Below are 13,298 nucleotides of genomic sequence, written 5' to 3'. Positions count from 1 at the left end.
CAGCCAGATTGTAAGCTCTTTGAGGGTGAGGAGCTTGTCTACCAACTCTACTGCAGAGTAGGTACTCAATAAATATCATCAAGTGATTGATTAGGAGGAGGACAAGGGGCAGCAGGGATTCTGAGGGTGAGGAAGACTGGGCGAGAGAGGGGCTGCCTACCCGCTGCCACTCCGCTGAACTCTTCCAGGCTGCGGGGCTCCCCAGAGGGCCAGAGAACCACCACCAGACACACCTGGCAGAGGCACAAACACGCGTTCTCCCCGGGATCAGGTCCACTTGGGGCCCCAGCCGTGTGCCCCCCAGGGGCAGGTAATTATGGTCTTTGTTTAACACTTACTATGTTTCAAGCACTGTTGTAAGCACTGGGGTAGATATCAATTAATTACACTGGATACAGTCTCTGTCCAGCTCACAGTCTAAGTAGGAAGGAGAACAAGTATTCAATCTCCATTTTACTGATGAGGAAACTGAGGCCCAGAACAGTAAAGTGATTTGCCCAAGGTCCCACAGGATGCAATTAGCAGAGTCAGGATTAGAATCCAGGTCCCCAGACTTCCAGGCTTGTGCTCTTTCCATTAGGCTAAGCTGCTTCTCAAGGGGACCGTGCTTCACCTCCCCAGCCCCCTTTCTTGAGCCCCGTGGGGAATGGGTCCGATCTGACTGTGCTCTAACCGCCCCGGTGATTAGCGGAGTGAAGGTAAGCAATTAATATCATCATATCTAGAGTTCTAGTGTACTCTCCCAAGCACTCTGTATAGTGCTCCAAACACTGCAGGCAATATTATTGATGGATCGATCACCTTCGAGTTCTCCGTTAGGGAGGAAAGTCTCCAGGAGGGTTTGTCGGTAGGGTCATCTCTAGTTTAATTAGGAGTTTTATGTGTCTGATCGTGATTGCTTTTAGGCCTGGTCTAGTTTCTTACGGGCACTGACCCAGTGAGCTACTTCTAAATTGCCTGGGAGATGAGACTGTCCTATTGCACTTTCTTACGGGGGTTGGTGCGGAAGGGAGGGGTAAAGGGGAACCACCAAACGTTGGGGGGTCTAGAGGAAAGTGTCTTGGTCTTTTTTTATGGAATTTGTTAAGCACTTACTATGTGCCAGGCGCTGTTCTAAGCCTTGGGGTAGACCCAAGCTAATCGGGTTGGACACAGTCCCTGTCCCACATGGGGTGCACAGTCTTAATCCCCGTTTAAATGAGGCACAGAGAAGTTAATAAACTTGCCCAAAGTCACACAACAGACAAGGGGCAGAGCAGGGCTTAGAACCCGGGTCTTTTTGACTCCTGGGCCTGTGCTTTAACCACTAGGCCATGCTGCTTCCCGGGCACTACGCTTGGGCTGAGCTTTCTGACTACGGCCGGCTTAACGAGTGTTCTAGGGTTCAGTCTCTCTTTTCACAAAAAAGCAAAAATGTTCCCCCCCCACCAGAGAGAGAACAGATAAACCAAACTCCGTGTGGACAGTGTCTTGGGAGTTTGAAAGGGGGATAGTTGTGTAGGTCCTTGTGCTGTATTCGTCATCATTAGTGCCTTCCTTGCACCTGAATCAATCATATTTGAATGAATTTGAATGAATGAAAACAACAGAGATAAAAATTTCACTACTAACAAGAACGAGTTCAGCCAACCAAAGTTTAAACAACAATCTCCTGCTTCCCCTTTCGATCACACCGATTTGGGCACAAGTCCCTTTTCTGCCACCAAAATAACCTAGCTGAGATCCCACTGATATGAGATTAGAGAAGCAGCGTAGCTCAGTGGGAAGAGCCCGGGCTTGGGAGCCAGGGGTCATGGGTTAGAATCCCGGCTCTGCCACTTGTCAGCTGTGTGACCTTGGGCAAGTCACTTAACTTCTCTGAGCCTCAGTTCCCTCATCTGTAAAACAGGGATTAAGACTGTGAGCCCCACGTGGGACAACCTGATCACCTTGTCTCCCCGCCCAGCGCATAGAACAGTGGTTTGCACATAGTAAGCGCTTAACAAATGCCATTATTATTATTATTATTATGAACCTTCCCCTATATTGCTCTTTAGTAACCAAACTCCTCTCTCCTTTCTATAAGAAGGGTTAATGTGTGTATGCACGCGTGCACACACACACAGACTCTCTCTCTCTCTCACACACACACATTTGTGCACACAACCAGAAAAGTCACCACAAAGACAGGTGTTCCCTCGCTCTCCATCCACCAGGTCAGTTTAGTCTACTGCATGAGGGTAGCTTGAGATTGTGGAAAGGCCAGGGCTGGTTGGGGAAGCAAGGGTAGTGAATGGACAGGACAAGGCGAGAGGGGACAATGAAACCTAGCTAACAAATGCAGCAGCTCATCCATCCCTTGCTGACCGGTAGCCAGAGGAAGAGCTGGAGTGGACAGACCCCCGGATTCCTTCCAATAACAAGCTACTTCTCTTCCTGCCTCAATGCCAGGGTGACCCCCAACAACGACCGTTACCCCTGGTCAAACCCCAGATCAGACACGGTCCCTCGGACGAGCCCCCCCCACACCACCACCACCACCAGCGATGCCATGGTTTTGCCTCTTCTCCCCCAACCCAGAGAGCCCCGCCCCAGGGCCTAGGCACCGATGCACCGGGCTTGTGGCTCAGGGAGCGAAGGATACGCCGAGCTTTCGTTCAATCGTGACACGGTTGCTCAGGCCGCCAGAGCTGGAAGGGGAGCAGAAGGAGACACGCGGCAGGAATCTGGAGGAGCCGGGCAGGTGTGAGGGACAGGAAACGGAATGGCAAACAATGCCACGTCCCCGGGAAAGGGGTCACGGTGACGGCACGGAGAGATCTCGCCACTCGGGGCTCCGGGAAAGCCGGAGGAGCACCACAGCAGGTGAGGAGTTCCCTCTCCCCACACTGGCAACGCAGGGGAGCCAACGTCTGTCAGGCCAGGGATGGCCACGGAAACAAAGGCGGGATGGCCACAGCTGGGCGGCCGGCACCGATTCATCATCGTCATCATTCCATGCCGTAGCCCGCTCTAGGCACGGCCCGGCTCCCGCCCTGCTCCTGGAAAGGAGAAGGCCGATCGGTCCCGGCCTCACCGGAGGCGGATGCAAAAAGAGGGAAGTTTGAGGAGAAGCCGAAGGGAGAGTGCGTCTGGGGTCACCAGGAGCCAATGCCAGGCTCAGAACGGGAATGCCAGGGGTGCCAAGATGGACTTCCAGGAGGGATGCGCTTCCCGACACTGGAAGCCCGGGGAAAGCCATACATTCGGGGGGCTGAGGGACGGGGGCACACTGCTGCCTATATAAAACTGGTCCCCGTGCCCCCCTCGAGCCCCAGGGAGCTCTTATTCTATTTACTTCTAGACTGTGAGCCCACTCTTCTGGACTGTGAGCCCACTGTTGGGTAGGGACCGTCTCTACATTTTGCCAACTTGTACTTCCCAAGTGCTTAGTCCAGTGCTCTGCACACAGTAAGCGCTCAAAAAATACGATTGAATGAATGAATGAATGGGGAGCGGGGCGTTACCAACAGTCTCACTGAGGCAACGGGTCCGGCCCCGGCGGACTGAGGCTCGGGGGGGGCCACCTGAGGAGGGGGTTTTCATTCATTCATTCAATCGTATTTATTGAGCGCTTACTGTGTGCAGAGCACTGTACTAAGCGCTTGGGAAGTCCAAGTCGGCAACATACAGAGACGGTCCCTACCCAACTAGAAGGTGAGAAGGTTTTCTGCCTGGCTGGGATGATGATGATGATGATGATGATGGCATTTATCAAGCGCTTACTATGCGCAAAGCACTGTTCTAAGCGCTGGGGAGGTTACAAGGAGATCAGGTTGTCTGACAGGGGGCTCCCAGTCTTCATCCCCATTTTACAGGTGAGGCCCAGAGAATCAATCAATCGTATTTATTGAGCGCTTACTGTGTGCAGAGCACTGTACTAAGCGCTTGGGAAGTACATGTTGGCAACATATAGAGACAGTCCCTACCCAACAGTGGGCTCACAAGTATAGAAGAAGTGAAGTGACTTGCCCAAAGTCACCCAGCTGAAAATTGGCGGAGCCGGGATTCGAACCCACGACCCCTGGCTCTGGAGCGTGGCTCAGTGGAAAGAGCCTGGGCTTTGGAGTCAGAGGTCATGGGTTCAAATCCCAGCTCCGCCAACTGTCAGCTGTGTGACTTTGGGCAAGTCACTTCACTTCTCCGGGCCTCAGTTCCCCCATCTGTAAAATGGGGATCAATCAATTGTATTTACTGAGCACTTACTGTGTGCAGAGCACTGTACTGGGTGCTTGGGAAGTCCAAGTTGGCAACAGATAGAGACAGTCCCTACCCAACAGGGGGCTCACAGTCTAGATTCTAGAGAATCACCACCTGATTACCTTGTAACCTCCCCAGTGCTTAGAACAGTGCTTTGCACAGAGTAAGCGCTTAATAAATGCCATTATTATTATTATTACTATTCCAGCGCTTAGAACAGTGCTCTGCACAGGGTAAGCGCTTAATAAATGCCATTATTATTATTATTCCAGCGCTTAGAACAGTGCTTTGCACATAGCAAGCGCTTAATAAATGCCATTATTATTATTATTATTCCAGCGCTTAGAACAGTGCTTTGCACAGAGTAAGCGCTTAATACATGCCATTATTATTATTATTATTCCAGCACTTGCTTTGCACAGAGTAAGCGCTTAATACATGCCATTATTATTATTATTATTATTATTCCAGCGCTTAGAACAGTGCTTTGCAGAGTAAGCGCTTAATAAATGCCATTATTATTATTATTATTATTATTCCAGCGCTTAGAACAGTGCTTTGCACATAGCAAGAGCTTAATAAATGCCATTATTATTATTATTATTATTCCAGCGCTTAGAACAGTGCTTTGCACACAGTAAGCGCTTAATAAGTGCCATTATTATTATTATTATTCCAGCGCTCAGAACAGCGCTTTGCACAGAGCAAGCGCTTAATAAATGCCGTTATTATTATTATTGTTATTCTTTCCACCGAGCCGGGCTGATCCCCGGGGTGCGGGCCCCCCCCCCCCCCCGGTCCCTCTCCCGTCCACGTGGCCCCTGCCGGTGCCCGTCCCTCCCGTCCGGGGGCCCCGCGGCAAGACAGACAAAGAGGCGGCGGCGGTGGCGGCGGCGGCAGGACCGTCCCCCGGGACAGCTCCAGCCGGCGCGCCCCCCGCGCCCCCCGCGCCCAGCTCACCGCTCCCGCCGGCCTCGGAACGACGGCAGCCCGCTCCGGACCCCGTGCGGCGGCGGCGGCGGCGGCGGCGGCGGCGGCGGCGGCGGCGGCGGCCGCCTTTTCCCTTTCCTCTCTCTTGCCTCCGTTTCCCTCCCCGTCGGCGCGGAGGCTCCGCCGCGCTCGGGGCCCGCCCCGCCCCGCCCCCCCGTAGTACGCTCCCATTGGCCGTCGCCCCGCGGGCGGCGGGGGGGCGGGGCCCGCTCCGCCGCCGCCCATTGGCTGAGCCGCCCCCGCCTCCCGCCCCCGCCGGGGAGGGCGGAGGGGCGGCGGAGCGGGTGTGCGCACGCGCGAGGGGAGCCCCCTTTCGGCCGCCCCGGAGGACCCACGGGGCTGGGGGGGGGGGGGGGGGGGGTCCGTTCATTCATTCATTCATCAACATCATCATCATAATGACAATAATGGCATTTATTAAGCGCTTACTAATTCATTCATAATAATAATAATGGCATTTATTAAGCGCTTACTAATTCATCATCATCATCATAATAATGGCATTTATTAAGCGCTTACTAATTCATCCATCATCATCATCATCATAATAATGATAATAATGGCACTTATTAAGCGCTTACTAATTCATTCATAATCAGAATAATAATAATGGCATTTATGAAGCGCTTACTAATTCATTCATCATCATCATCATAATAATGGCATTTATTAAGCGCTTACTAATTCATCCATCATCATCATCATAATAATAATGATAATAATGGCATTTATTAAGCGCTTACTGATTCATTTATCATCATCATCATAATAATGGCATTTATTAAGCGCTAATTCATTCATAATCATAATAATGATAATGGCATTTATTAAGCGCTTACTAATTCATTCATCATCATCATAATAATGGCATTTATTAAGAGCTTACTAATTCATCCATCATCATCATCATCATAATAATAATAATGGCATTTATTAAGCGCTTACTAATTCATTCATAATCAGAATAATAATAATGGCATTTATTAAGCGCTTACTAATTCATTCATAGTCATAATAATGATAATGGCATTTATTAAGCGCTTACTAATTCATTCATCATCATCATAATAATGGCATTTATTAAGCGCTTACTAATTCATCCATCATCATCACAATAATAATGATAATAATGGCATTTATTAAGCGCTTACTAATTCATTCACAATCATAATAATAATAATGGCATTTATTAAGCGCTTACTAATTCATTCATAATAATAATAATAATAATGGCATTTATTAAGCGCTTACTAATTCATTCATGATCATAATAATAATAATGGCATTTATTAAGCGCTTACTAATTCATTCATCATCATCATAATAATGGCATTTATTAAGCGCTTACTAATCCATTCATAATCATCATAATAATAATAGCATTATTATTAAGCGCTTACTAATTCATTCATAATAATAATAATAATGGCATTTATTAAGTGCTTACTAATTCATTCATCATCATCATCATAATAATGGCATTTATTAAGCACTTACTAATTCATTCATCATCATCATAATAATAATGGCATTTATTAAGCGCTTACAAATTCATCCATCATCATAATAATAATAATGATAATAATGGCATTTATTAAGCGCTTACTAATTCATTCATAATCATAATAATAATAATGGCATTTATTAAGCGCTTACTAACTCATTCATAATCATAATAATAATAATGGCATTTATTAAGCACTTACTAATTCATTCATCATCATCATAATAATGGCATTTATTAAGCGCTTACTAATTCATCCATCATCATAATAATAATGACATTTATTAAGCGCTTACTAATTCATCCATCATCATCATCATCATAATGGCATTTATTAAGCGCTTACTAATTCATCCATCATCATCATCATCATAATGGCATTTATTAAGCGCTTAGTAATTCATAATAATAATAATAATAATAATGGCATTTATTAAGCGCTTACTAATTCATTCATCATCATCATAATAATAATGGCATTTATTACACGCTTACTAATTCATTCATAATAATAATAATGGCATTTATTACGCGCTTACTAATTCATTCATAATAATAATGGCATTTATTAAGCACTTACTAATTCATTAATAATAATAATAATAATAGTGGCATTTATTAAGTGCTTACTAATTCATTCATAATAATAATAATAATAATGGCATTATTAGGCACTTAATAATTCATTCATAATAATAATGGCATTTATTAAGTGCTTACTAATTCATTCATCATCATCATCATCATCATCATAATAATAATGGCATTTATTAAGCACTTACTAGGTGCAAAGCACTGTTCTAAGCACTGGGGAACTTACAAGGTGACCAGGTTGTCCCATATGGGGCTCACCGCCTTAATCCCCATTTTGCAGAGGAGGGAACTGAGGCCCAGGGAAGTGAAGTGACTTGCCCAAAGTCACAAAGCTGACAAGTGGCAGAGCCGGGATTTGAACCGATGACCTCTGACTTCAAAGCCCAGGCTCCTTCCGCTGAGCCACGCTGCATCCCAACTTCCCAAGCGCTTAGTACATAATTATAATAATAATAATAATAATAATAATAATAATAGCATTTATTAAGCGCTTACTAGGTGCAAAGCACTGTTCTAAGCGCTGGGGAGGTTACAAGGTGATCAAGTTGTCCCACAGGGGGCTCACAGTTTTAATCCCCATTTCACAGATGAGGTAACTGAGGCCCAGAGAAGTGAAGTGACTTGCCCAAAGTCACCCAGCTGACAAGTGGTGGAGGCGGGACTTGAACCCATGACCTCTGACTCCAAAGCCCGGGCTCTTTCCACTGCGCCATGCTGCTTCTCAGCGTGTTGATTCATTCATTCAATCAATCGTATTGATTGAGCGCTTACTGTGGGCAGAGCACTGTACTGAGCGCTTGGGAAGGACAAATCAGCAACATATAGAGACGGTCCCTACCCAAAAACGGGCTCGCAGTCTAGAAGGGGGAGACAGACAACAAAACATGTAGACAGGTGTCAAAACCGTCAGAATAAACAGAATTGGAGCTATATGCACATCGTTAATAAAATAGAGTAGTAAATATGTACAAGTAAAATAAATAGAGTAATACATCTGTACAAATACATGCAAGTGCAGTGGGGAGGGGATGGAGGGAGGGTGGGAGGGAGATCAGGTTGTCCCACGTGGGGCTCATTCAATCAATCGTATTTATTGAGCGCTTGCTGTGTGCAGAGCACTGGACTAAGCGCTCGGGAAGTCCAAGTCGGCCACATATAGAGACGGTCCCTACCCGACGGCGGGCTCACAGTCTAGAAGGGGGAGACAGACAACAAAACAAAACATATTCACATTGAGAAGCAGCGTGGCTCAATGGAAAGAGCCTGGGCTTTGGAGTCAGAGGTCACGGGTTCAAATCCCGGCTCTGCCAATTGTCAGCTGTGTGACTTTGGGCAAGTCACTTCTCTGGGTCTCAGTTCCCTCATCTGGAAAATGGGGATTAAGACTGTGAGCCCCCCGTGGGACAACCTGATCACCTTGTAAGCTCCCCAGTGCTTAGAACAGTGCTTTGCACATAGTAAGCGCTTAACAAATGCCATCATTATTATATTAACAAAATAAAATAAATTAATATGTACAAGTAAAATAAACAGAGTAATAAATATGTACAAACATATATATGTATATATACAGGTGCTGTGGGGAGGGGAAGGAGGTAAGGCGGGGGGGATGGGGAGGGGGAGGAGAGGGAGAGGAAGGAAGGGGCTCAGTCTGGGAAGGCCTCCTGGAGGAGGTGAGGCCGGCCGCATCGCCACCGTGCCTCCGTTTCTCCAAATGCCAAAGGTGGTGAACGCGCACTGCAACGTGGGGGCGGGAGGGGGGTGTCTCGACCCGGTCCCGCTAACCACCAACCAGTCCCGGCTGGCCCCTTGCACATAATAATAATAATGATGATGATGGTATTTGTTAAATGCTTACTATGCGTGAAGCACTGTTCTAAGCTCTGGGGTTGATACATGGTAATCAGGTTGTCCCACGTGGGGCTCACAGTCTTCATCCCCACTTGACAGATGAGGTCACTGAGGCACGGGGAAGTGAAGTGACTTGCCCAAAGTCACACGACTGACAAGTGGCGGGGCCGGGATTAGAAGCCACGACATCCGACTCCCAAGCCCGGGCTCTCTCCACCAAGCCACGCTGCTTCACTTGCCCTCAGGGCCTCAGTGTCCCCATCTGCACAATGTGCGGAACAGTTAGGACCCACTGCACCGGGCCCCGGATGCAAGGAGGGCTCAAAGCGACTTTACCAGCCTTGTTGGAACTTAAGAAATAAGAACATAGCCACCCACAGTCAAACACAGAACCAAGAATGGATGTTCCAAGTTCCACCCCAACCTCCCTGCCCTCTGAACAGCTCCTCCTCCCGCCCCAATTCCCCCAGTAGCAGCAGCAGTCGGGTTGCTGAAGGGAGGGACCAGTTGAACAGGGTTCAGGAGGAGATCGAATGCAGAGCTAAGGGGTCAGAGAGATCCAGCTTCCCCACTGGAAAACTCTCTAATCTGGTGAGAATCTGGGGTAATCAAGTCTGGCCCAGACAACTGTGGGGGAGACCATGGCTTCACCCACTGCTGGAACCCAGGGAGGCACCAGCCTCCCACCTCCCCCCAAGGAGCTGGGACCTATGTCTGGTCGATGGGACTTGGGGAGATGAGCAGACCCCTTGCCTGCCCACTCCATCCCACCAGCCCCATCCCTTCGCTGGCTCCCGTTCGGGGTCGCAGTGCAGACTCACCCAGCCGGACTCTGGGGCAGATCCTAGAAAGGAAGAGGAAGAGGAGGAAGGAGGGAGGAGGAGGAGGAGGAGGAGGAGGAGGAGGAGGAGGAGGAGGTCACTGCCTACCAGCTGAGCCTCCTCTCCACAGGTCGACTGCTGGAGGGATGGGTGAGAGGGCTTACGAGAACCAGATTTAAAAAGAACGCTCACGTACTCTAGGCCCCATTCCAGCAAAAATGGACAGGGTACGGGGAGGGGACAGTCAGAACTGCCCACGGGAGAGGAGGGGGTGCGAGGGGAGAGTAGAGATTCAGAGGGAAAGGAGCGAGGGTGGGAGGAAGCACCAGATAAGGGCTGGGCAGGTTTCTGAAGCAGAACCACAGCCAGGAAATCTAGGTCACTCAAGGATTACTGCCCAGCTGCCCACAGCCCCTTCCTCCGGCTGTCAGGGCAGGAGGATGAGCAGAATCTGAGCTGCCAGGGGTGGGGGGAGGGATAAGAGGCATGAAAAGACCCCCATGGCCAAGGGGGCAGCATGGAGCCTGGGTGAGGAAAGGCCCAAAGGCACAGGCGATGATCTGCCCAGGAAATCCAAGCTTCTACCATTGGAGCTGGAGGGATGCCGATTCAGAACAAACGGCAGGAAACACTTCTCCTAGCTGAAGATGAACTCGGGGATCATGCCCATGGAGAGCTGGGGAGCTGGAAACACCAGCAGGTCCACAGGGATTTGGCGAGTACCGTGGATGGGCTGGGCAGATGGGCTGGGGGCAAGTCAGGGGTAATAATAATAATAATGTTGGTATTTAAGTGCTTACTATGTGTCAAGCACAGTTCAAAGCGCTGGGGGGGATACAAGGTAATCAAGGTTGTCCCACGTGGGACTCACAGTCTTAGTCCCCATTTTACAGAATGGTCTGTGCTGGGACACTGGGAGGAAAAACCAGGGATGGAGAGGGGAGAGTCAGGGATGTTGGCTGGTCGACCTGAAACTATTAGGTTGGCTGACTAGGAGGGAAACTGGTATATGGTTGTCCTCATTGTTGTGGCACTTCTAACAGAGGCAGAGTCCACGCTGCATGAGGTAGAAGAGTGAGACGAGGGCAGGTTGGGGAAGAGCCCCCAGCCAATCCCTCTCCAGTGGGAGGACCGGGGGAGCATCCAGTTGCCTATGCTCATCGGGACACTGCCGGGCCAGGGAGAGGGTGGGAGGACACCCCTCCTCTACTTGGTCCGCCCCCAGCCAATCCCTCTCCAGTGGGAGGACCGGGGGAGCATCCCGTTGCCTATGCTCATCGGGACACTGCCAGGCCAGGGAGAGGGCGGGAGGACACCCTTCCTCTACTTGGTCCCCCGCCAGCCTCCCCTGGCCCCTGCAACCCTGAACTCTCTTTGGGAGCTCAGCTTGGCATGCTGGAGGCAGACTCCTCCTCTGCCATCCCACACCAAGCAAACCCACAACCAAAAACACCCATTACAAGTAGACCCAGGCACCATGTGTGGTCTGCTGCCCTCACCAGCTCAGCCAATCCCTTCCTCCAGTTGCCTCTGCCTCAGTCCGGTCACGGCCTCCCTCCCCCTCCCCAAGTCCCTCTTGCCCCCAGGCTCTCTGCTGCCTTCCCACGGTTCAGGTCCCACCCCCAGCACTCAACCCTGCTGGCTATTCCCCTATGGAATGTCACCTCCACCTGTCCTGCCCCCTGTATTCCCGACCCACACCCAGCTCACACAGGGAATGTCTCCCTTCTTCACCAGCTCCCGCTCCGGCGGGGTCCCACTGAGACCGAACCACCCACTCGCCACCGTGGGCAGGATGGGGATATGTGCTCAGACACGTAGAGACCCTGCTGCTTGCCCTGCTTCTAGCCTGGCCGCATGGCTGCCCAGGGCAGTCACCTCCCCCTCTCCACCCTGGTGTCCACACTCAGAGGTGGCCTGGTCCAAGGGGTTCTGACCCGGGCTGGTCCACCGGGTAGCTGGGGGACCCAGGCTCCTCTCTGCCACCAAACAAAACAGGCCTTCTTGTAGAGGCCCCACCCATGGTGTTTCCGAGCTAATTATGGTAATGAGGTCATTAAGGTTTGGACACCCTCCCGGGGAACAGCCTGGACAGGAAATTCTGCATCTCTTGCTGGTGTTGGAGAAGACACACCAGAGAATCCCACCGGAGAAGACTCCCACCGGCCAGAGTGAGGTACCACTGAGGACCACCCCTGTGGGACAACTTGAGCCCCCACAACAGTGAGCCCCTGTGGGACAACTTGATCACCTTGTAACCTCCCCCAGCGCTTAGAACAGTGCTTTGCACATAGTAAGCACTTAACAAATGCCATCATCATCACCACCATCCCCTGCCACTCACTCCTGGGGCAAACCAAGGACGCGCCCCCTCCCCCCCACAACCCACCTACTATAGTGCAACAAGCTTGTTGGTTCCCCATGAAAGCAGGTCCTGGCCTGGAGAAGTGGGTGAGATGCCCGCCCGCATGCCAAATGAATCTCAGAGTGGGGGGTAGGCAGAGTAAACCCGGAGTTGCTGTTCCCCGAGTCCCCCTATGTAACGAGGGGTGGGAAACATCTTCCAACATTGGTGGGGGTGAGCATGGAAACTGCAGTCAGAAACACCACCAGTTTCAGGGGGGTTTGGGCAGATCCGTTGCTGTGCCGGGCCCCGGGGGAGAAGTCAGGGACAAAAGCCTGCCCAACCTGACCCCAGGCTGGAGTTCAGCCCATCCCCGGCAATGAGACAAAAACTGTCAGTCATCCCAAGACACAATCCCCAATAGCTCCAGGCTCCTTCTCACCCAGAGGGGTTGGGCTCTGGTCTTTCTGAGCACAACTGGGGTCTGTCTGCACTATCATCATTATTATTATTATTAATAATAATAATAATAGTAGTAGTAGTGGTATTTGTTAAGTGTTTACTTTGTGCCAGGCAGTGTCCTAAGCACTGGAATAGATACAAGGTAATCAGGTTGAACCCATTCCTTGTATCTCAAGGGACTCACAGTCTTAATCCCCATTTTACAGGTGAGGTAACTGAGGCATAGAGAAGTTACGTGACTTACCCAAGGTCACACAGCAGACAAGTGGTGGAGCCGGGAATAGAGCCCAGGACCCCTCCAGAGCTGCTCTGTGTAACCAAATCCCCCCTACCCTCCCTGCCCCGGCAGCACAATCCCTGCAGGAGCCCGGAAAAGCAGGGAGATGAGGGAGAGTCCCCAGGGGTGAGAGGTAGCAGAGGAAGCAGCCTCCTCTCAATTCAGCCCTAAACCACAGGCGATCCAGCCACAGAGAGGAGTCCTGAGGCTCAGGATACCAAGACGACGGGTCCAAAA

At 50.2% G+C, this 13,298-nt stretch overlaps 1 protein-coding gene across 6 annotated transcripts in view; it reads right to left on the bottom strand.

The window, feature by feature from the left end:
* The window catches only part of EPB41 (erythrocyte membrane protein band 4.1), a 43,298-nt gene extending 38,051 nt beyond the window's left edge, over positions 1–5,247 (bottom strand). For all 6 annotated transcript variants that reach the window (XM_038758472.1, XM_038758474.1, XM_038758473.1 and 3 more), the window contains exon 1: positions 5,179–5,247. The gene's annotated coding sequence lies outside the window, so the exon portion shown is untranslated. The remainder of the gene's footprint in view (positions 1–5,178) is intronic.
* Positions 5,248–13,298: the final 8,051 nt, after the last annotated feature.

This window comes from Tachyglossus aculeatus, chromosome 16 (genome assembly GCF_015852505.1).
Source record: "Tachyglossus aculeatus isolate mTacAcu1 chromosome 16, mTacAcu1.pri, whole genome shotgun sequence".
NCBI lineage: Eukaryota > Metazoa > Chordata > Mammalia > Monotremata > Tachyglossidae > Tachyglossus > Tachyglossus aculeatus.
The sequence above is the reverse complement of the archived record's forward strand: the minus strand, read 5'-3'. Positions and strand labels throughout refer to the sequence as shown.